Source organism: Triturus cristatus, chromosome 7, assembly GCF_964204655.1.
Source record: "Triturus cristatus chromosome 7, aTriCri1.1, whole genome shotgun sequence".
In the NCBI taxonomy this organism is placed as follows: Eukaryota; Metazoa; Chordata; class Amphibia; order Caudata; family Salamandridae; genus Triturus; species Triturus cristatus.
In genome coordinates, this window is record NC_140590.1 from 89,145,940 (window position 1) to 89,169,588 (window position 23,649).

Consider the following 23,649-nt stretch of genomic DNA (forward strand, 5'->3'; position numbering starts at 1 on the left):
CACCGCCGTTTGGCGGGCTGGTTTCCGGGGTGGCAGACATCTTGGGTTGGGGAGCGGACCGGGTAGACAGCGCTTACTGCGCATGCGCCAGTGGTTGGGTGGGCATTTAAGGCGAGTCCCCGCCTTCCTTTCCCCTGATGAGGAGCGTTTGCAGCAGGAGCGTTACGGCGCTGCCGCGCGAATTTTAAAAGTTTTTATTTATTATTTCTTTTTAGGTCTGCGGATCTGTGCCTCACTTCCCCCTTACCTGCACTTTAATTCGTGTCCTCACCGCCGTTTGGCGGGCTGGTTTCCGGGGTGGCAGACATCTTGGGTTGGGGAGCGGACCGGGTAGACAGCGCTTACTGCGCATGCGCCAGTGGTTGGGCGGGCATTTAAGGCGAGTCCCCGCCTTCCTTTCCCCTGACGAGGAGCGTTTGCAGCAGGAGCGTTACGGCGCTGCCGCGCGAATTTTAAAAGTTTTCATTTATTATTTCTTTTTAGGTCTGCGGATCTGTGCCTCACTTCCCCCTTACCTGCACTTTAATTCGTGTCCTCACCGCCGTTTGGCGGGCTGGTTTCCGGGGTGGCAGACATCTTGGGTTGGGGAGCAGACCGGGTAGACAGCGCTTACTGCGCATGCGCCAGTGGTTGGGCGGGCATTTAAGGCGAGTCCCCGCCTTCCTTTCCCCTGACGAGGAGCGTTTGCAGCAGGAGCGTTACGGCGCTGCCGCGCAAATTTTAAAAGTTTTCATTTATTATTTCTTTTTAGGTCTGCGGATCTGTGCCTCACTTCCCCCTTACCTGCACTTTAATTCGTGTCCTCACCGCCGTTTGGCGGGCTGGTTTCCGGGGTGGCAGACATCTTGGGTTGGGGAGCGGACCGGGTAGACAGCGCTTACTGCGCATGCGCCAGTGGTTGGGCGGGCATTTAATGCTCCTCCCCTAGCGCAGCGGGATCGCGCAGCGGGCGTGTCCTCGCGTGGCCGGAGTCGTGCCAGAGTCCTGCCCGTCTGCGCCCGTCCGCGCTAAGGCCGTGCGGGACGCGGCGGGCTCTGGCCTGCTCCCGTTTATCTAGCATTGCTGCCATGCGTACATATTCCAGGGAGCACTTGCACTCCATTGGTAGGGTGGGCGGTCATTGCACTCTACAGCCCGTTCACCCATTATGTGGCCCCTACCGCTGTCCCTGTAACGCTTTGGCGCTTGACCCTCCGCAGCTTCTTCCCCGGCTGTGTCCCCCTGCCGCTCGGCACAACAGGGGGCTACCGCCTTCACTGCGGATTTTGAATCTTAACGTCAGATCGATTCTTGCACATAAACAGAATATGTACGACCTGATTGAAAATGAAGTCCCGGATATCTTAGCCTTAACCGAAACATGGCTTCAGGAGGCCGATACTGCTATTCCTAACCTCGCTTGTCCTCCCGGCTACTCTATGTACATTGCGAATAGGCTAACTAGAGGCGGAGGCATAGCTTTGATAGTGAGATCTAGTTTCTCCTGTGTGTGGACCATTCTCGAGATCGCTGGCTGGGAAAGTGCCTCGTTTAAAGTCGCTGTCAGCCCAGAATTTACACTCTCTGGGATGGTGGTGTATCGTCCGCCGGGCAGTGATGTGGCGTTCAGGAATGCTTTCCCGGACACTGTCGCCACCTTGGTCACTGACTGTGCCAATTTCTCCATCTTGGGCGACTTAAACCTGCATTTTGATGCTCCATCCTGTCTGACAGCACGTAATATTCTTATGGACTTAGAGGCCTTTCAACTTTTTCAGCTGGTCTCCCAGCCTACTCATTCCGGGGGACATATCCTTGACCCTTTTTTTACCAACTTGATCGAGGCCAAAGTCACGTCGGTGGCTCCTGTAGAGTGGTCTGACCACTCTTTGGTATCCATCTATTGCCCTATGACTACCAACATTTTCACCTCTTCAGCCAAGCGGGTATCCAGGAGGCCCTGGAGTAAACTCAGGCTGGATGACTTTTACCATCTTCTGTCAGTGGAACCTCTGGCCCTACCTAACAACGTAGAGGAGGGGTATGATCTCTTCTGCGCCTGGCTCACTAGGGCTCTGGATGCTTTGATACCTGTTGCAACAACGAAGATCAACCCTCGAGTGTCAAGCCCCTGGTATGATGATGCTTTGCGCGCTCTGAAGGGAGCCTGTAGACGGGCGGAGAGGGCCTGGCGGAAGACATATGGGGCTGAGTTAAAAGCCACTTATGTCGCGTCCGTCAAGCTCTACCACCGGGCCATTTGCCGTGCCCGAGCGGCATTTTATGCCGAGGAATTTCGGAATAGCCCTAACCCGTCGAAGGCTATCTTCAAGGCGGTGAAAGACCTTATGTCTAAGCGGGCTATCTCTATGGCTGTGAGCTCTGTCACACACTGTGAATCCCTCGCTTCCTACTTCTTGGGAAAGGTCCAGTCTATATATCGGTCCTTCCCGAGCACTGGTATAGCGACGGGTAGTCCTAAGGAGTCACCTCACCAGCCCGCCCTGCTCTCACTTCCCCCCCTTACCTTGGAAGAGTTTGACAAACTTGCTATGCAAGTTAAATCTGGGTCTCCATCTGATCCAGTGAGGCCTGTCCTCTTTCGAGACCAGACCTTTGTGGGGCGTGTGGCTATACGCTCTCTGGTCAATCTCTCCTTAGAGACCGGGGTTGTTCCCACCAGTTGGAAGCGGGCGGTGGTGTCGCCGATTATTAAAAAACCATCTCTTGACCCGTCTAAGCCGGAAAGCTATCGTCCCATCTCGCTGCTGCCTTGGCCTGCCAAGTTAACAGAGGCTCATGTCAATCTGGCCCTGTCTGCACACTTAACCCGGTCCAATGCCCTCGACCCCACACAGAATGGCTTCCGTGCTGGTCACAGCACGGAGACTGCCCTTCTGGTGATGGTGGAACATCTACGCGCAAGGTTGGATGCTGGTCAGACGGCGGCGCTGATTTTGTTAGATCTCAGCGCCGCATTCGACACTGTATCCCACAGCATCCTCCTTGGGCGGCTCGAGGAGACTGGTATTGGCGGCCTGGCACTGCAATGGTTCCGCTCCTTCCTAGACAACCGCTCCTTCTGTGTTTCCATCCCACCCTTCAAGTCCAGGTTTCTGCCTCTGGCCATGGGGGTTCCGCAGGGATCCTCGCTGAGTCCCACGCTGTTCAATCTCTACGTGAGACCGCTGGCTGATGTCGCAAGGCAGTGGGGCCTAACCATGGTCTCATATGCCGATGATACCCAGCTGGCGGTTACTCTCAGCGGGGATGCGGTAGAGGACGCCCCCAGGTTTCAGTCCGGACTGAAGGCGGTGGCCAGCTGGTTGACAGCTAACTGTCTCCAGCTCAATGCCACAAAAACTGAGGTTATGGTTGTCGGGAAGGGAGTGGAGCTCTGGGGCGACCAGTGGTGGCCTTTTGAGCTGGGCCCCACTCCGACCTTAGTTTCGGAGGTGAAGAATCTTGGGGTCTGGTTAGACGCTGGTCTTACATTCATAGGGCACACTAAAAAAATTGCAGCCTGTTGCTTCGGTCTACTAAGGGGCTTACGGCCGGTGCTTAAGTTCTTTGATGCCCCTACCAGACAGCTTGTGGTCCAGGCAACTATCATCTCTCGTCTGGACTACGCCAGCTCTTTGCTGGTGGGGGCTAACCAGGCTGAGCTAACCCGGCTGCAGCGGGTGCAGAACGCCGCTGCAAGAGCCATTGTTGGACTTCCTAAGTTCTGCCCGGTGTCTCATGTCATCCGTTCCTTGCACTGGCTTCCGGTGAGGAAGCGTATTGTCTTCAAGGTCTTGTGTCTGACCTTTAAAATCCTCAGAGGCATAGGCCCTGAGATCCTGGCCAATACCATTTCTTTTTATGTTCCCACCCGCAATCTTCGATCTCAGGGTCAGGCTCTTGTTGTTGTCCCCAGATTTAGGCTCAGCAGGATGGGGGGCCGGTCCTTTAGGGTGCGAGCCGCGTCAATCTGGAACACCCTTCCAGTTGAAATACGGCTGATAGAGGACTTACTGACGTTTCGCAGAGCCATAAAAACCTTCTTATTTTAGTTTCCTTGTTTTTGTTCCTCTCTGTTGCATCATCTCCATGTTGTGTTATAACTGCTCCTTGTCTCGGCGCCGGGATGCTCCTTCGCTGGAGTCGCTGTGCGCTTAATAAATTGTTTTAACATAACATAACATAACATACACGTATGTAGGGCGCCCTCGCTGTGGAGCCCCACCACATGAATTGACCCAGGGCGGTGTTCAATTGTCAGAACCAGGTCATTGGGATTGGAAATGGGTGGGACTGGAGCTGATATAGCAACTTCGCCAGAGAGAACATCTTAAAGATGGCCGATTGGCCATAGAGTGAGAAAGGAAGCAATGTCCAGTACTTCATTTCAGTTTTTATTGTGGTGGCCACTTTTTCCAATTTCGCGGACCAGGACAGCATTCGCTGGTCGCTACATCGACGCCTAACTAAGTAAAACCCTGGGACACGTGCTGCAAGCCCTCCATCCAACTCCTACCTCCCATCGAGCCCCGAAACGGCCAGCGTTGTGACTTAGTGGGATTCATATATAAGCCAGATACCTCGCCGAAGATACGCATGACCTGGATTATCTGGGGCCGGGTGCAGTGAGTCAATGTGAAGAATAAACAAGCATTTACAATGCAATGGTCTCGGGAATATTATAGGTAGAGCTATTGGTATTGCTCATTATTTTTTTATCATTTTTGTATCCCTAAATAAATGGCATTGTCATTTCTTTTGGCATTAGCTTTCTTTTTTTGCATATGTGATACCTATTGCATTAGCAGAGAGAGAGAGTGAGGTAGTGAGATAGAGAGAGAGCGTGAGGTATTGAAATAGAGAGTGAGGTAGTGAGAGAGAGTGAGGTAGATAGAGAGTGAGGTAGTGAGATAGAGAGAGTGAGGTAGTGAGAGAGTGAGGTAGTGAAAGAGTGAGGTAGTGAGGGAGAGGGATGTTGTGAGGTATTTCATATTGTGGCCAGATCTGCCGACTTTGGAACTGGGGGACTGTGTTCGAATCTCAGCGACTGTTCAACATACTGTGATTCTTGGCAAATCACTTAATCACCCTGTGCCTTAAAAACAGAATGTGTCCCTGTGTAATGTAACTAAAATCTCTCCCATAAACGCACCAAATTGAGTTAACACTTGCTGGGAGACTTGTTGCACGGCCAGGCAGAGAGAGGCGCGTGGCATGGTTGCTGAATGTTTGATATTAGATAGAGGGTGAATAGGTGAAAGATGCGTGGGTGGACACTTGGACCGGCAGTCAGGTGGAAGGGTAGATTTGCACGCTGATCTCATGGTATAGCTGATGGGCAGATGGACAGGTAGGTGCTGATGAATGAATGATGCACTGAGTGATAAATAGGTGAGTGAGTGGATGATTTTTAGATGGGCGTATAAGTTGACAGACAGTTAGAGCGATTAAACATTGGGTGGAATGGATGACTAGCTGATAGATGTATTCCCAAATCATTTGTTGGACAAGCAAGTGGATGGATTGATAAATTGATGAATAGGTGGCAAGACAGAAGAAAAAATTCAAAGATGGATGGCGGAATGGATGGAAAACACATTGATTTATTAACCGCAGAATGCATAGACGGACGGATGAATGGGTCGATGCATACACGGATAAGCATGCGGGTATTTGAAAGGGTGGGTGGGCGAGTCGGAAGGCTGAATGGTTGAATAGTTAGACATATACCTCGGCCGGATTCCACATGGGAATTTCTGTATACGTGCTTGTGCCACGGTGACGTCCAAAGCACAATGTTTTAGGCCTTCTCAGGTGGGAAGCGTGTTCCCAAGATTTACACTGTTCAATTCTATCAGGATTATGAGATTACTAAACAACTACTTCACTGTCAAAACCCGTACATGCATGATTAAAATAAAAACAGCGCAGTGATTCGGATTAAGGCGCACGGCGCTTTAGCGTTATACTAAATATAAACTGGTTGATTGTGGCGCTCAGCAGCAGCACGTAATAAGAAAAACAACAGATGAAGCTGTATTTCAGGGCATTTTCTTTTAGGTGGCACTTTATTTGTTGCAAATTACGTATTTCCGAATTAGTAGCTCCACAAACAAAGTTTGGCGGCCATGAGAGGGAGGGGTGAGACGCCGGCTGGTGAGGGAGAACTCTAGGGAAGAGACTGCCCTTAGAGGGAGGGGTGAGACGCCGGCTGGTGAGGGAGAACTCTAGGGAAGAGACATGAAGTGGCTCAGTCGCTTGCAGCACCCCCGCTCTGCGTACAGGTTCCTTCGTTAGCTCGGCCGGCTCACCACTCCTGCGTCTGGAAGGAAGCACAGAGAAAACACCCTTTACACAGTGCTTGCACATAACCACAGAGAGGGGTAGCTCGGTGGGTTGGGCTAGCGCAGCAGAGATGCGAAATGGTGCAGGGACACCTCAGTTCCTCGCCCTACAGAGACGAGAAAAGAATACTGGTCTGTCAGCCGCATAGTAAATCAAATATTCTATTTGTGGCGTGGGCTGGACAGCTCCTCCGGGCTTTGTAATGGAGCCGAGAAAGGTGTTTACCACATCTCAACCAAGTGAAATACGGGTGTTAAAAGGTGGCTCCGCCCATTCTGGCTTTGCAATATCATCCCTTTATCAGATATGGACGACATCCCAACTGTGGGATCGGGTCATGCAAAGCGTTTCGAAGGGCCCGAGAAAAGAGCTACATGGATACAAAACGACACAAAAACACAACAGCGACGGGGCTGGATCGTTTGCATAGCGCCTAGACCTAGCCATTCATACCACTTTCCGCTAAAACAGATCAGTGGGTTAAGTACACGTATCTGACTTTCCCCCTGCCCTAAGTGGCCTGTCACACTTTTAGACCGGCGCCCCTGACATGCATGCACCTCCCCAGCCCTACTGGCCTGCGCACATCACCAGACCCAGCATGTACCACGCGCAGGGAGATTCTGCACTTACCGGCAAAGCTGAGGCAGGAGAACAGGCATTCCATGAACACCCCGAGAAGCAACAGCGACAGGCACCCCACATCCATGGCCTACGGTGGGCGGACAGTGAATGCGCCCGTCACGTTCCCCCTCCAATTATATGAGCCCTGGACCCATGCCAGGGTGCGGCCTGCTTGGACGGGGCTGCCAAATGTTCACCAACAGGCCGCCTGCCCAGGGACCATACCACAACACAAAGGGGTGTCAAGGCCCCCCAAACTAATTGCATTTCAACACGGAGCCATCCCGGCGACCGCGCTCTCCAGAGACACTTCAAAGAGCAGGCGGTGAATGGCAGGCCCGTCTCCCCAGGTAGAGGGGGCACGGAGGCCTGTGTGGACTCTCCCGACGGGGGCTGTTTGTTCTGGGCACCCCGTCCAAACTAATTAACCTCTAAGTAGCTTTTGTGTCACTTTAAACCGGGTTAATTGGCAAGGAACAAAGGCATTTAGTGGCATTCACAGAAGTCAATTGTTTTTGAGCTGATGCAACATTTTTTTCAGATCTTTAAAGTTCAGAACCACAGAAGGTGGGATATTTTGGGGGCACTTAGGTTAGAAAGACTTTACAGTCGGGTCTAATCTGCAGAGAATGTAAGCTCTGCTGCTTCTCCCAATAACACATCCCCACTGAATGGCAGCCGACTACACCCCTCAAGCGCAGAAATGGTTTCACCTGGTATGAACAGCAATCCAAAATGGAAGGCAGTGCAATGGCTTTTGTGGCACGGAACACCTGAAGCACCGGGGGCCCCTTCTCACCCCAGCACCCAGCGGAGGGCTGAGACAGAGCAAAGGGCCTGCTCCGGGCAGTTTCTGCATGTAAAGTGTCGCGTTTCAGGGTCTGCAGCTTCTCCCGCTCCCACATCGGACTAGCAGGGAGCAGACTGGATTCCCTTTAAGTGCACCTAATAGGAATAGAAATCGAAATCTAGTTTGCTCAATCGACATTTGGCCTGCAGGAGTGTCCAAAAAACTACAGATTTGAAAGAAATTGTCTGCCACCCACAGTGTGATCTAATTTGAAAGTAAGGTTAGCCGAGGGCACCGGAAGACACCACCGCCTTTCTCCGAGGCAGAGCAGAAATGCCTCGGAGAAACGCAGCGTCGTTTTCGGATTCGGGGGCGTGTTTTGCTGTTATCTCCTCCAGCCATTGGCTGGAGGAGATAATTAGACTTTCTGCAAAAAACACGCCCCCCGATCCGAAAAGGACGGGGCCTGATCGGAGTGACGGGACCTCTTCTCCAATGGCTGGCCAGCATTGAAGAGGCCAGCCAATGGAGAACAGGGGAGAAGAGGGGCGGGTTCAAGCCCCTCTTCTCCAAAACATTAAATCTCTCGACTTCCGGTTCTGCCTTCGGCAGACCGGATGGTCCCGAGACCTAAAAAAGGATGTCGTTCGCATAGAGGGCTATGCGATCTGAGATGTCTCCAGTCCAATCGAACCCGTTATAAAGGGCATCACAACCCTATCCTAGCGGTGAGCTGCTCCACAGCCATGGCAAATAGGAGTGGTGAAAGGGGACATGCCTGGCGAGTGGCTGTGCACTGTTTTGCCCGCATTTTCCTGCCATCACCAGGGGGTCCGGTATGAACAGGAGAGAGACATTGCGGTTTTCACCGCCATTCCTCTGCGACTTCAAACCCCACAATCCCCTTCTGCAACTCACCTGCGCCGAATCTTAGCATGAAAAAAGGAGCGCTGCAGTCACAGCCACGCCCGGGCGAAGCCAGGCCAGTCCTGCGTCCGTCAAGCCTGGCAGACGCTGCGCCACCCCCTTTGGACTTCCTTTATGGCACTCCTCATCTGCCCAGGAGGATTTGGCTATTGCTGAACTGCAGGCTTTTAACTTGGAGGGCCCAAAGTCATGGACTAGTTGTGACATAACCTCTTATTATGTGTCATTACGAGAAAAATGAGAGCCACACAGAGGATTTTTCGAGACTGGCCCTGGATACATTGGTTGTGAGGTAGCGCCTAATAAACCTGGTGGCTAGTGGCTGCTGTTTGGAGAGGTGGGTCATTTGATTTGATTTTGGGACTAAGGTGAGAGGTGGTTTGTATTTTTGTTTTGTTTTCCTTTATGTTTGTCACTTGGATTGAGCGGTGTCACTAGAGTGTTTAAGTATGTGAAAAAGTAAAGTCCCTCTTGCAAAAGCAACTCGCCACCCAAGACCCCGCGAGTTATCACTATTGACGTTTTTCTGACTCTGGCTGTTTCAACAGTATCGAAAGAAATCGAGTTAGCGGAATGAAGGTTATCGCTAATTAGGGGTAGCCCCTTGTATTTTCCCTCTGGCCATTCTTTATCAGGGAAAACCCTTCGGAGGGAGAACGGAAAAACTGCTGATGCAGTACGAGGGATTCAAGGGTCATGGGGAGGATGGGGAGGGGTTGCGATGATCCTTTAATAGCTAATCGCTCGTTAGCAGGTGTGGGATTTGGGACCTCTCTTTTGGATTCAACTCCCCACGCCCAATTTGTTCGACCCCCACTGAGGAGAAGGGAGAAGAGCTCAGACCCTGGGAGCTTTATTACATTGGGGGTGTCCCATGTTTACCCCATTTTGTCTTGCCAAGCGAGGTTGTTCCCACGTAGTAGGGATTTAATTACTGAATTCACAGAGGTGTTGGCCGCTACGTTAGCCCAATGCTGGCAAGGTGAAATACCATTGAAATATGAAATCTTCTCTCTAACTTATGAGGTGAGGCTGTCTTGGTCTAGGCAGATGACCCTTCCAATACAAGATGATCCGGATGCTTGTGCCATAGGTGATATTTGAAATACTCAAGGAGCTCCTGTCCCTCCAGGCCCCCTCTCTAGGCCTGGGAGAGGTAGTAAGGATGCATTTACGGTGTCTTCACCACCAGTTCCCACTGGGACAGAGAGTTCTCATCATTACACAGCTCTATCCCAACCCCTGCGTCCTGTGGACACTCTTGATTTGCCTCCAGAGGCAAACACCTATGTTGCTGTTTTGAGGGACGTTCTGTATCTATCAAGCTCATCCCCTGAGCCTTATCTTGAGTGAAAAAACAAAGCGACTTATTGGTTCAAGCAGTGTGTTCAGGGAGCAGGTGGGATTCCTGACACAAGCGTTATGGCCCATAGAGCCAGTTGAACGGGTATGGACTGTAAGCTCTAGCCAGGGGATTGTGTTGTAGTTAATTTCAATAACCCTGGGATGGTGGCACATATCTTAGCTTCTTTAGCCTCCCATAGGCCTCAGGATCAGCAGGGCATTGTCTCTCACCCCCTAGGTTTTTTTTTTACAAACCGGAGAGGGTTTGTCGCCTGCATTGGCACACCCAAGGTTGTCTCGGTAGAGCTCGCCCGAGAACAGATGGGGCAGCCCTGCCTGACGAACTTGACGAATTGCTTAGCTCCTTTGAGCAGCCTTGAACTGTCCAACTTTTGTTGGGAAGCAACCGCGTCCTCTTCTGCAGTCCCTTTTGCAGTCACCCCGGCCTTGGCTACTCCAGTTTAGAAGCTAAGGGATTTAAAAATATGGTCGTGGAATATTGCAGGGCTTGTTGCTAAGTTCTCTGATTCTAGCTCGATGAAGTTTGTAACATCTTTTTAGATTATTTGCTTACAGGAAACATGGGAGGTGAATAACAGGTTTTTCCTCGAGGGCTACAGGACATCTTTTCTGACTGTGCTGCTGGCAGCTACGGGCAGGGCCAGAGGGGGTATGATCATTTTTCTGGCAGTAGAACTGCATGGGAAGGTTGCTAACCTGGACAAGGACTTGAGGGTACTGTAGTTAATTTTTATAATGCTAGAGGAGGTCTAGATGTGGTACTGAGCCTTCAAAGCTTAAGGGCGACCCTGAATACCCTGGGGGAACAGGGTGGTGGGTTAGGTCAGGGTATGACTGCGAGCAGGTATTTAAATTGCCACCTCTGTGATTGTCCATTGCTGCAAGACGACAACGGGCAAAGGTACAGGCTATCAGAGGGGCTTCACTTTGCTCACTCCAAGGAAGGTCGGTAGTTGGGTGAGATCTTAGCCTCCTACAACTTGGTGTTTGTGTTGGAAAAGTTGATTAGCTCACTAGCTCACCTAATCCTAGTGTTGTACCTATGTTTAAGGGGATTGGCTGTACTTCAATCATAGATTTGATTTATATCTTGGCCCTCTTATTATTGTATATTGCCAATTTTGCCATCGTTCATCACCCCTTTAGCAATCAGAATCCCCTCGTTTTGGAACTTGGTCACAGGGACATTACGCGCCCCATGGGGGAAGCATTAGCGGACTGTATCCTGTGGATCAAGGCAGGCAAATAAATTGAGCTCAAGTTGACCCGGCTCTTTTTAAGGCATCCTTTTTCTCCCATACGCCCCATGACAAAGTAACTTGTTTAGATGTAGATGCCCCTGTAATGGATATTTTGAAAGTCTTTGTAGGTATTGCAACTAAGACAAATAATCTATTGACTACACTCCTAATTCAAGCAAGTAGGCAAGACCCGAAATGGTTTGACAGGGAATTGTTTAGGTGCTTGCGGTAATTGAAGACAGCTTTGAAACAAGTCCTTAGAGACAGGAGCCGGGTGGTGGCCAGTAGGTAGACCTACACGCATGTAGTAACTGAAAGCAAGGCTACCCTCCGGCCCTAGCCAAGGGTGAGCTAATCCAAGCCAGTGAAACTAGAGATTTCTCCCTTTTCTGGAAGACCGTAAACAAAACCCTTTTTGCAGATGGGTCAGATCCAGCTATTTGTACCCACATATTTGAGCAACAGTGGGTAAACCACTTTGCAGGGTTTTACAATTTTGGCAAGTTCGCACAGGAGGAAAGGGCGGTAGTAAGAGAGATGGGGGCATGTCCCCATGGTATTTACTCTGGAAGAGGTAACATTAGGTATTAATAATCCAATCAGAAATAAAGCCCCTGGCCCGATGGAATTCCTCCAGACTTGCTGTGCCTGAATGTGGAGCTACGGGGTCCACTCCTGACCCAGATATTGAATGCTGCTGCACGTCATGGGGTGCCATGCTCTTGATCTTCTACGGTAATAGTACCTGTGTTTAAGAAGAGGGACAAGGATAATCCCCAATGCTATCGCCTATCTCCCTGATCAATGTTAAGGTCCTTAGGAGGGTTATACTTAATAGATTGATGACATGATCGGAGGCTAAAGATATTCTGAAGGACGTCCAGTATGCTTTAGGCCTGAACACCCTACATCCGACCAATGCTTGAATCTTTATTTAATCATAAATAGGTATACTGTTGCCCGGCCAGAGAGCCTTCATCTGTCATTTATGGACCTTACGCATGCGTTCGACAGGGTCAACCAAGCTAAACTTTGGGTTCTGTTGCTTGAGTTAGGAGTGGAGTGGAGCCTAATATAGTGACTCTTGGAAGATCTCCATATGAACACCTCAACATCAGTACATTTCTCACCTGACGCTGTCCCAATCAGGCCTTTTCCCACTAGGAGGGAGGTGTGGCAAGGTTGTATGCTCACACCATTTTTGTTCATCCCTATATGTCAATAGGCTTGAAGAGGCCCTTATTGCAGCTCAAGCTCACAGCCTAAGGTCACTCCCAGTGTTGTTGTATGCCGACAACGCGGTTCTCGAGGACCACACAGCTAGGGGGTTGCAGATTCTCCTTGACAAGTTTGCTGCTTTTATGGATAGCCTTGACCTGGGCGGAAATGTCTCAAAATGTTCTGCTATGCTTGTAGGCCCACAGTTCACTAGCTCCAAGACTTTCAAAGTGCCAATATACTATGGGTAAAGTCTAAGCTTTTCCTAATTTAGGGGTATTTTTTATGCTAAGAATAACTGTCATACCTTGCTGTCAAATAAAAGGGCTGAGCTTATCAAATTGACTGGGGCCCTGGCCAGCTTAGCTCAAAGTCTGGGTTGTTGGTTCCCGCAAGTCTTGCTCAAAATTTATGTGGCTAAGTGCATTTTGCAGGTCTCTATGGTAGTGAGGTTTGGGGTTATGTGAGAACCGACTTAATCCAAACTGTACAAAATTCAATTCTCAGACGATTAGTACAGGTACCGGAATGTACACTGACTTGATCTGTATACAATCTGAGCTTGGAGCCTGATTTCTCACCGATCTAGTGCCCTCCGCCCTCTACTTTGTTGGGTAAATGTCTGGACCAGACAGGATCTTAAGTTAAATAGATTGATCCTCTCTGATTGCTTGGCACTGGACGGTGCATCTAAAATTCAATGGATTGCTTATATCAAGGCGGCACTTATGGCCCTAGGGAGAGCAAAGGCCTATCTGCCCCCTTATTCTCTGAGACCACGTAGTTTTAGAGGGAATAAAGATACTGTTGTTTGAGCAGGCAATGTCAAATAGAGAAGGAGTAGAACTATTGAAACCTCTAGTGAGGGGCCATATGCTTTTAAAGTCTGTTCAGAGAATGGAGCAGTATTTGGTGCAGGTTACCAGCAAGCATGATCAATTTCTCCTGGACAGGTTTCCTTTAAATCAAAATCACCATTTACTGGCCTCCCCTGTTGGCTGGGTGCACTCTGGTAATAGATTGTCCTGTGGCTGCGAAAATAGGTCTCCACAGGACACCTTACACTTTGTCATGTTTTCTGAATACTATAGTTGGCCCAGGAAGAGGTTCCTGCTACCACTGCTGAGGACCCTGAACTTTAACCAAGTACAACTGCTTCCTCACAAATATGTTTTACTTGCCGCATTGAGCTTTCTATAGACAGCCTTGGCATCTAGACGCTCAAGGCCTGATTGACAACCCTGTGTATGCAGCTGATATTGTGATTTTAATCTTGTTTTTATTCTGTATTTTATGCTATTTTTATGTAATTGTGTCTTATTTATAGACTGCTATTGTAATGTATTCTATTCTTTTATGGTTGCTTTGATAGACCGAATAAAGATTTTATGATGATGATGAAAGTTTAGGCCTGGCAAAAGGTTTATTTTGTCAGGTCAAAATGGCAATTTAAAACAGCCCTACAGGCTACAATGGCAGCCTTGATATATCTTTATGGTGCTACTTAAGTGGGTGGCACAATGAGTGATGCAGGCCTACTAGTAGCATTTGATTTACCTGCCCTTGGACAGGTAGTACTAGTTACTAGGGACGTACAAGTAAATTAAATGTGCCAATTAGGTGTAGGCCAATTTTACCATGTTTTGGGGAGACAGCTCAAGTACTGGTTAGCAGTGGTAAAATGCAGAGAGCGCTAAAGCCAACAAAAACGAATTCAGCAAAAATGAAGGGGTGAAGGCAAAAGGCTTGGGGACCACTACTAAAGGTGTCAAGCCGAACACCATTGTCTTCACAATATAACTGTTTTTGACGGTGACACAAACATTATTAGATGTTAAAGTGTGTGAGGGACTATATTATGTTTTCTAATTTAAGTATTTTTGTTTCTTCCACTCGACTTACTGCTTAAAGTTGGATATCTGATTGCACAATATGTGTTTCCAATCGATGTAGAAGCAACAGATTTTAAAAGAAATGTATTATGCACGTTACTGAATTGATTGCCTTAATAATATCATGTGTTTTGCATACATGCACACATTAAGGGTACATTGTTGAAGTTATTTCTGTCTTCGTTTAACTGCAGGCTTACAGCGATTATTCTATATCAGCTGGCACCCAGTGGCGGTGCGTCCATTGGGGGTGTTCGGGCGTAGCCCCACCAATGAGAAATCGTTCTACTTCTGACGCTAATTCCAGCAATCTGGACTCCTGATTGGAATGAAATTAGCGTCAGCATTAGAACGAGGAGGGAAGCTGAAGGGGGTGGGGGCGGAGCTGCGGCAGCACTCAGGGTGAGTGACAGCGCAATAGTGCACAAGTAAGTTTTTGGGCAGGTCATTTTTAAGACCAGCCCAAACATGCGCACTAAGCCTTCCCCTTAGGAGAGTGAGGGTTGTTTCATTCGCAGTCCCGGTCTCCTAATGGGCAGGGAGGGACCCTGCTCCAGGCCAATCCTGGCGCTGCTGGACTCTGGAGCGGTATCTGGATTGGCTGAGAGCCTGAGAGTGCTTGCCAGCCAGTAGCACGCAGAAGACTACGACGGAGAAGGCGCCAAACGCGGACCCCGGCCCAAAAGCAGACAGCAGAGGCGGCGGACCTGGTCAGGTGAGTTTACTTTATTTTCAAACCCCCGCGGCCCCCCAACCCTGTGCGAGACCCCCCCGCATGTGGTATGAAATGAACATGAAATGACAGAACTTGTGGTTCCTATCTCTATTGTAATCCACCTCTTTGATCTGTTTTAATACCTTTTAGTCAAAGACGCTTGTTTGCCAAGCAATTTCAAAGATCACAACTTTTCGAATCATAGTGCATGCCTGAATTTATATTTGCAAAGGTCAGCAATAGTTTGAAGTCTCATGCTGTGCTGCGAGGCGTATTGTTTGCGATTCAGTGGGCTGTAAGAAGCATTGCTAAGTAAGCAGTTCACCGTGCACCTTACACTGTAAAGCCCTGAAGAACTTTGATCAGGACTGGGGCCTGGAATGGCTTTTATCTTTTTTTATACCGGAGATATTCAACATTTTTGCTGTTGAGCATCACAGGGTGGGGACTTAATATAGATAGCTAAAGTAACATTGCCAGTGAGCGTTTCTCGATGCATATACACCCGTCGCTGTAATATTCACAACTAGTGTGTCTCCTGTTATAGCGCTGTTGATAAAGGTGCTGTCCGGAGGCGGTAAAGCTGAAGGGAGACTCAGAATTGACAGTGGAAACTAGGTAAATATATACAGGAGCTAAGATCATTAGGCGCCACGGCCCAATTGAAATTCCCCGCCACATTAAAAATAATGTGGAGTAACAAGATGTTTAACTTAAAAGATCCTGATGAAGTCTGGAATTTGATAAAAAAAGTGAAAGCGAAGGGCTAGGTTGGGACACTGCAATGTATCATTTCATACATAATACGTAGAGTTGAGGGCAAAGGGAATAATGGTAATGACCAGCTTGACCAAAGGTAGGGTTCACGGGATGGTGGGGGGGGGGGGGGGTAAACATAAATACACCAATGTAAAAAATTCACTGGGTGGAGAGCAGTGGGAAAAAATAAAAAAAAATAAGGTCCTCCCGTTTAGCAACTATATTGAGACTGAAGAGTGCAAAGAAAGGGTGTTCTACTCAAAATAACTAATTCTAACAACACCTGTAGCCTTAGGATACTAAGCTGGAATGTAAATGGGTTGAGGGTGCCGATCAGAAGAAGGAGAAGCCTGATTATTTTTTTTAAACAATCAAATAATGATATATTAATGTTGCAAGAGACACATCTTCCGCAAGCGGAGTGGGAAGAAATGATCAAAGGCCAGAGTTGGATCGACCAGTATGCATGTACAAATCAAAATTGTAATGTAAAGGGGGTTGCAATCCTAATGAAAAATACAGCGCAGGCTAAATTACTAGAGGTTACTGAAGACCCTAAAGAGAGATGGTTGATAGCCACTGTAAACATCAAAAACACTAAATACTCACTGATCACCTATTATGGGCCAAACGCAGATGATCCTTCCTCCCTGCAGGATGTATTCCAACTACTGCTAGACAACAAAAACATTATTATAATGGTTGGTGACTTCAAGGCATTACTCCATCCTGCTCTAGACAAATCATCTCCACGGTGTATACAGAATCTAATGAAGAACATGGGGTTGATGGATCCCTGGAGACATAAGGCATGCAGCAACTAAGGCTACACATTCCACAATAAGAAATACGGTCATGCCTCCCTCATACATTATTTTTTTAATTGATACCAGGTTAGGTAACAAGGTTGCAGCAATCACTCATCAACCTGAACACTTGTCAGATCAATCCACAGTTAGACTAGTTTTAACTCTGGACAGTGATGCAACTACTTCTCGGTGGAATCTAGACAGATCCATCTTATTTATTTATTTATTTTGAAGGTTTTGTATAATGCGAACAAGACCCTTGCGGGTATCAGAGCGCTTTACAAGGTAATTGTAGGTGATGGACATAAACAAAGAAATCATATAAGGTGTACTAATACATAAGTGGAAACTATTTTGATGCAGTTAAAGGATGGCAGATATATACGAGACTGTGTAACAAAAACAATTTGAGTGAGAATTAGTTGATTAAACATATATATATGAATAATATAATTTACAGGCTCGCAAATATATAGGTGTCTCTGTGAAGAGTTCAAGTGAATTTGGCCATGAGAATCGCTTTCACTTCTTTTTTTTAAAAAGCCGCGGATGGGTTTTGTCTCGTTTCTACGGGCAAGGCATTCCAAATCCTGGGAGCCATTCCTGAAAAGGTACGGTTGTAAGTTTTCCTCTTAGTAAATCGTTGAGGTTTCAGTAGAAGATTAGAGGAGCTCCTAGTGGTTCTGTTACCACCCGATAGCTCCAATTTTTCTGCTAGGTATCTCGGGGTATTGTGATGCAATGCTTTGTGTGTCATACAGGTGATTTTCAGGTGGATTCTGGCCTCAAAAGATAGCCAGTTGAGGGCACGAAGATCCGGGGAGATGTGACAATTCCTTTTAGAGCCTGTGATGAGTTTGGCGGCTGCATTGATTGAAGCTCTTAGAGGGGCCGTCGTCAATCTGGGAAGGCCGAAGAGCGACACCCCCATAATCCACTATGGGGGTTACTAGAGCTTGAACTGCCTGTTTGAAGTCATTTGCAGGTATGATGGGTTTCATTCGTCTCAGGGTGTTCATCTGGAAATTTGCTCCTTTAGTTGCTGCGCTGATGTGCTTCTGCATAATTAGCTTACTGTCCAGAGTAATTCCTAGCGATTTTGCAGATTCAATAATAAGCGGTTGACCGTCGAGTGCTGTTAGATGCTTCATCCACTCGCGTATGATGGTAGTTAGGTTGGGGGGAGCGATTAGGAGAAATTCGGTTTGGAGTGTGTTGAGTTTTAAGTTGTCTTTGGCCAGACAGGTCTGCGGTTTTTGTAGCGTTGAGTTGAGGGATTTGATGTCCTCCAGTGAGTGGACCTTAATGTAGAGTTGAGTGTCGTCCACGTACATGTGGTAGTGGACGTTTGAGGAGTTAAGAATCTCTGTGAGTGTTTCCATAAACAGATTGAAGAGTGTCGGGGAGAGGGAAGATCCCTGGGGTACTCCTAAAGAGACTAGGGTGGATTTAGATAGAGATTGATTGATCTTGATTCTTTGAGTTCTATTTTGAAGGAAGGAAGTGAACCAGTTTAGAACTGTTCCCGATAGTCCCATTCTGTGTTTCAAGAGGTCTAGTAAATTGTCGTGTTTGACTGTGTCAAAGGCTGAGGATAGGTCAAGTATGATTAGTAAACAGGCTTCGTTTTGGTCTAATATTTTTAGTGCGTCATCTATTATGTGTGTCATGGCTGATTCGGTACTGTGACCTGTTCAAAAACCAGATTGGAATTGGTCGAGCAGGTTGAATTGATCTATATGGTTGCTAAGCTACGAGTGTACACATTTTTCTAGTAGTTTGGCCAGGGTAGGGATGTTGGATATTGGACGATAGTTATTCAGGTCTGACGGGTCCGCTGATGGTTTATTTAAGATAGGGGATACCTGACCAGCCTTGAGTATGTCTGGGATGGTTCCTTCCAGCAGGGAGGTGTTTATAATTCTGGTCCATAGAGGCACTAAACTTGGAATGAAGACTTTTGGGTAGTTCGCTGGGAGCGGGTCTGTGAAGAGATTGGATGCGTATTTAGAATACTGCGAGAATGGGAGCGATTCATAGCATCGACACACACAGGTGTGGAAAGGGGTCGCAACAGAAGGCTCTGGAGCAGCATCACTATCCACACCTGGAGTACCAGGCAGCATAATAATCGAACCGATCAATACTCAAGGGGAGACAGCAGTGGTTGATTCCTTATTGTGGGTGGCGAGGGAGGGAGGGGTGCACCCAATGTACTTAGTACATAGCTAAGGGGAATACTGTGATCTTCCAAGTTGTCATGAACAGATGGGGCAAGGCGAGGGTACCGACAGTATCTACATGTCAAACGTGTCATATTGCCCACTCCCGGCCAATGTATACTGCTATCTTAAAGTAGTTTGATGTCCGCTACATAAAAGGCAATAAAGATTGTTTAAAAAAAAAATGAGCGTATTTAGAATAGTTTCTTCGCTGTAAAAGTTGAAGGAGGCCCAGGAGGTGTTGTTTTTGAGGTCAAGGTTTGTAGAACCGCTAAACGGGGCCAAAAGCGGGATCGGTGAGGAGATCAAATGGGGGTCAGTATGGAATAATAGATCAGTGAGTAGGTCTGTCTTTATGTTTTCAGTCTTTGTTGTGAAGAAGGAGGCAAAATCCTCGCAGTTGGGAGTAAATCTGGGTTAAGTTGGGGGGAAAGAGAGACACCCTTAGATTGAGATTTGATTATTTCAAATAGCCTTTTGGGACGGTTCTTGGCTTGGTCTAATTGTTTACTGAAAAAGTCCGCTTTACATCGTCTAAACTTTCTGTAATAGGATTTTCTTGTCCTTCTTAATAATTTGAGCTGCTCAGAAGATGGTGCCGTTCTCCATTGTCGTTCAGTTGCTCTAAGTGATCTTCTATCTTCAATTAACCTCCCATCGTACCAAGATTGTGAATCTTTTGTGGAGACTCTTTTCAACTGTCGGGGAGCTACCTTGTCTAAAACCAAGTTCATAGAGTGGAAGTACTGATTAGTCAGATCATGTACATTGTTTAATCCATCCGGTTGGGGCAAGAAGGAAGGACTAGTGGTTGCGAGTGAGACAGGATCGAGGTTTTTTAGGTTCTTTTCCCAGATTTTCATTCTCGTGGGCTGGACAGATAGTAGTTTGACAGCTTCATTGATATGAAAAGTGATGATGTGATGGTCAGACCAGTCACAAGGGAGGATCGATTCCAGCTGGGTAACGTCAGCTTTGGAAATTACTAGATCGAGGATTGAGCCTTTTTCATGGGTAGGGGTGTTACAGATTTGGGTCAAGTTAAGGTCGGATAGGAAAGCTTTAAGGCTATTGACCTCGGGGTCGTTCGGGTCATTCCAGTGGAGGTTAAAGTCTCCCAGGAATATCTGAATGTTCTGTTGGCCGACATTTGTGGCTATGATATCCATTAGGTGTTCAATAAAGGTAAGTTGGTTCCTAGTGGATGGTAGAATGAATGTAGTGAGCACATTTGCTTATTATTGTTAGTGATCTCTATACATAGGTATTTACAGGAAGAAAGAACCGGGGACTTGGAGCGGTTTACCGTGAGGTTGTTCCGATGTATACATGCAATACCACCGCCTGGCCTATCAGTTCTGTCTAGTCTAGTGATGTGATACTTTGGGCAACTAGTATGTCTAGGATGGGCGTGGATGCTTAGTTTAACCATGTTTCCGTTAGTATTAAAAGGTCAGGTTCATTAGTTAGAATGAGGTCAGCTATATCGGCAGCATGTTGTGCAGCTGATCTGCAATTTATTAGGATACATTTTAGCCGGGCCTTGGTAGACGTCGAGTTGGGGTTGTCAAGAAGGGGTACTCTCTTGAGGTAGTTTTCAACAATACCTCTGTAAATATGTCTTGTAGCTCTAGAGGCACTGGAAAGGATGGGTTGGATTAAGGACAATTTCTGAGAGTTATCGATGTGCACAGTATTAGGGGGTGAAGTCGGGAGCTGGTAAGAATGGAGTAGGGAAGTTACATCTGACGATGATAGAGTGTTTTTGACTTATGAGTGAGTTTCGCGTGTGGATTGGGTTGTTGCAGGATCAGGTCGTGAAGAATTTGGATGTCATTTTTGACTTGTTGTAGAGAAAATAGTATCTCATCGAGTCTTGGGTCATGTACCTGAGGAATCATGTTCATGGGGTGGAGTAGGATTAAGCTAGGTGGGTTTATTACTTGTGAGTGGTCCTGGGGTGGGACGTTGTAGAGCAATTTTTCTGAGTAGTCAAATGAAAGGGGGGGAGTAGAGGAGGGACGTGAAGGGGTATCGCTGTTTGCTATAGGAGGGGTGGTGAGATTCGAAGAAACGGGGGTGCGGGTGGTGAAGAACCGGGCTCATTAAGCCTGGCGGCGCAGGGTACGCCTTAAATCTTCTGAGTTCGCCTTCCAAATTACAGAGACACGGAACACTCTCTCTGGCATAGGAACTTCAATTTATTAGCTGCAGCTAGGTACAGTTGTCCTAGAAGTACATCAGTGGTAGGTTCTCAGGAGACTGCCACTTCAATCCGTGGCTCACAGTCTTTTGTAGCGCTTGAATCCCCTAAAGCAACAACCCCCTCAATGTGCAATAAAAATACAAATCATCCACAAGAAAACATTCTTTGTACAAGATACAGGATAATGGGTAATAGAAATTCCTTCCCTAAGGTCGTGTTCTCTACCCGACCCTATAGGTCAGGCAGCATAGCCATTCCTTGGTTAAATTAATTTACGACAGGACGTGTTTGCGTGTTGAAGATGGTGATTCGTAAAACAACTGGAGAGGCCGAGAACGGTCACCAAGGGTCAATAGATGGTTATCTCGGGGATTAGTTGCTTCGAGCCGGGTCTCAGAATGGACTTAGCTCAGGGAAACAGGAAAGGTCGTGTAATATGTGCAACAGTATAGAATGAGAGAGAAACGCTATGAAGGTTGAAGGTGCCTGAGTGAGGGCAACAGCGTAATGGTGTTACTAGGAAAGATGGGGCCGTATTTTGAATTTCCTCAGTGGGAGGGGGCGCGACTCATCAGGACTCCGGGTGTACGGGGCAATTGGCGCAGGATTTGTAATGAAATCGCTGGGGCTGGAGTGGGGGGTGGGAAGGGATGTGTTATAGAGGGGGTGAGAGATGGTATGGTTGTGGAGACGGGGAATGGTGGTGGTGGGTGAGGGGGCATGTAGGAGGGTTGGGGCGACGAGATACAGGTGTGAGGTATGATAGGAATAGTAGATATTATAGTGGAGCTGGGGGAGGGATAGGGCTTGGGGAGAAGCAGGTCGTTCAATGGGATGTCGATAAAGTCTAGTGTGGGTGTACATACACGATGGGAAACCGCGGGTAACTGCCTTGATGGGGGGTTAGGTAGTGATTCGAGCACAGGGCTGGCGAAGTGGTTTGTGGTTGTGGTGGGATGGGGTCTTACAGCCTTCTCTTTGATGAGAGGAAAGATGTTATCGAGTAGCTTAAGGTTATGGTCTGTTGCTTGAATGAGGATGATCCCATTGTTATAGATGGTCACCTTGGCTGCCGCTTTGTAGAACGTGGAGGAAATGATGGATAATGTAAGCCCATGAGCAGTTTTCCTAGTGGAAGCAATCCGGAATAGTGTGAGTAAAGCCTTCCGCCATTGTGCTCTTATTTGGTGTAGAAGATGATGTTGTTTGTTATATGCCCTTTGTTGTTTGAGAAGTAGGGGTCGGAGATTGGAATTTCTGGGTGAGATTTTAATAAGCTATGTTTGAAGCTTTTGGCTGATTCTTTAGAAAGGTTAGGGGGGGTAAGTAATGGAATAAGTGTGCAAGCCTGTGAGCTCCACAGTGTAGGTGTAGCTTGATGGGAAGGGGTGACGGGGTCAGAGAGAATGGAAGGTAGTGTGTTTTGAGAGGTTGAAGAGGAACTAGGATGGTAGGGACTAGCTCACACTTGCGAGTTTATGGCAAGTTTAGAATCGCGTCGTCTGAGTAGAGTGGACCTAAGCTCCTATTACTTACAGATGGCTGAGACTAGGGGTGAATTATCTCAACAATTCCAATGGCGGCTCCCCTAATTGTGTAGTCTTAGAAGATCAGAAGATAATAATGAGTCTGAAATGAGACACCTTAGAGTTCTTTGACATAAATAAAGCTTCTGCCTATCCAGGTATAATCTGGGATACGTATAAGGCCTTTTTGTGGAGAAGATTGATAAGCTATGTTAAACATAGACGAAGGGAAGCCAATCATAGAATAACTGAGCAAGAGAGAGTAATAGCTGCTGGGCTCACAGATCTAAATAATGCAGTCTACCATAGAGCGGTCACAAGAATCCAAAAACAAATAGACAAAGCTAAAAAGGCACCTTCAGAACACTTAGACAAGATTATACAACAAAAATGGACTGCTGGCCAACTTGCACATTATCAATACGGGGAGGGCTGTGGGAAGCTGCTGGCTTGGAAGGTAAGAAGGGCTCTGACTAGAAATACAATCAAAGAATTCGAAGTTGAAGAAACAGGGGAAAGGTGCCAGAATAATCAATATATTGGGAGGGCCTTCACTACCTGTTTTCTAAATTTGTACAGGGAGGACCATCGGGCGAGGAACACCCATATTGATAGTTGGCTAAGTCTGGACTCACTTCCAAAACTCGCATTAGACAGGGATCAATATCTCAATAAGGAAATAACCCCCGAGGAAGTTCTTAAAGCCATTAAACATTCAAAAAAAGGGAAGGCCCCAGGCCCAGATGGTATCCCATCTGAGATAAGCAAGGCCCTAAGCAGTGGAAATGGCTCCAGAGTTGACCCTGTTATTTAATATTGTATACGTAGATAACAACCCCATATTAAATACTGTGAATGACGCTACAATCACCTTATTTCTTAAACCAAATAAAAACTTCAAAAAATGTGAATCATATAGGCCAATTTCATTACCAAACAATTATATTAAGTTGTTTACAAATATTTTGGCCAAAAGACTGAGTGGAGTTCTGGGAGGGCAAATCAACACTTCCCAAAAGGGGTTCATG

The 23,649-nt window shown here is 47.4% G+C and overlaps 1 protein-coding gene across 5 annotated transcripts in view; it reads right to left on the minus strand.

Annotated features, from left to right (window-relative positions):
- The window catches only part of LOC146808892 (phospholipase A2 inhibitor gamma subunit B-like), a 460,033-nt gene that overhangs the window by 327,976 nt on the left and 108,408 nt on the right, over positions 1–23,649 (minus strand). The window lies entirely within an intron of this gene.